We start from the raw sequence: 1,553 nt of genomic DNA, 5'->3' as shown, positions 1-1,553 counted from the left end.
ATTTAACAAGAACACATCCCTACATCCCTCCATATCGGGAACTTAACAAGGGTACATTTGGAATCCAGATTGCTCTAGCCACAATATAAACCAATGACATCACAGTTACCCCCAAATCTATCCTAATTGTGCTTCTCCAGACCCGGAGCCAAATTAATCTCTGCTCTATCATTCTGCCTATACTCAAGTGACTGCATATATTTGTGTCTGTCTCACATCTGTCTAATGCTCTCCTTCAAGGAGACCTTCACTTCCCTTTAGTTTTTTCACATTCGATTGCTATGATGAGCTGCCTTCTGGGTCAGCTGGGGGAAAGTTCTTTTAGAAAAATGGAGTCCTCCAAAGTTATAAGGGGACTTCATGGGATTCCTGCGAACATGGAGAAGATCCTGACTGGGGAAGAAATTGGCAAAGAAGAGATACAAGTCATCTCTCCTGGGAGATTCTGCTTATTAGATCTTCCTAGAAATTCCAAGAAGATAATGGTAATCAGTATGAACTCCAGAGTTCAAGATCTCTCTAAAGGTAAAGCTTTTCCCTTTGTTTTCAATGAATACCTTTCAAGAGCTCCAAACCTTCAAATTCCAGTAGACTCTTTACCAGGCTCACTCTGCTTCTGTGCAGAGATCCTCTCCTCTACAGCCACATGCTTTATAAAAACCTCCAGATAAGGGATCTTTGTAACGTTCTTGTCTCAGGAATCACTATGCTTAGTAAACATTAATATGAATTTACACCTTAAATTCATAAGTATCCTAAAGAAATGAAGTCCCAAATCAAACTTCTTCTCCCTCCTTTCAAACCCTATCCAATGCCCCCAAAGAAAAGGAAAATAACACAACAACAAGTGGTAAAGCCCACTCCTCCTTTTCCAAAGGTTTGGGAATCTTCCTAAAAACATTCCACCTTCTATCCAGCTCTCCAAGTTTCCAAATCTAAATTGCATCATCAACCTTGAACTCTCTACCCTGTGCCATCCTCTTCAACCCTTAAGCCCCTACTCTGATCATTCATTTGACAGTAGGGCAGAGAATAATGTTGCTGGGCACATTGAACGAACAGCTCTCAAATAATGTTGCAAATATAACTTTCCACTTCAGACTCGCCTGGAGAAAAGAGAGTATATGAGTAGTAAATGCCCTGTAAATATTCCCAGAGCTGCTCCAGGAGAAAGCTGGATTCAGTAGCCTTTTGTGTAGGAATTAGTAATATGGGAAAACTGGAAGTATCTACACCAGAACAGGGTCGTGAATTCTAGATCTTCAAACTAGGGACCTGGTGTGCTGAGTTGTCCAGAAGCTTGATGGTTCGGTAAGAGTCTAGTCAAACTCAAAACACTTGGCCACTGCTTAACCTTTCTTTCTCATTCTTTCCCCTGAATATTAAGCCCAAATACGCTAACAACCAGTTGCTGCAAATGCAAGATATTCTTGCCCAAAGCTATCAAGGGATTTTGCTTCTAAATTCAACACTGCTGTGGTAGCAGGAGGGATCTGGACAACGCGGCCTCCATGTGGCTTTTTCCAAAACCTCCAATACCAACAACTGCTACA

Source organism: Trichechus manatus, unplaced genomic scaffold, assembly GCF_000243295.1.
Source record: "Trichechus manatus latirostris isolate Lorelei unplaced genomic scaffold, TriManLat1.0 scaffold00180, whole genome shotgun sequence".
NCBI classification, from domain to species: domain Eukaryota; kingdom Metazoa; phylum Chordata; class Mammalia; order Sirenia; family Trichechidae; genus Trichechus; species Trichechus manatus.
This window is presented reverse-complemented; position numbering follows the sequence as displayed.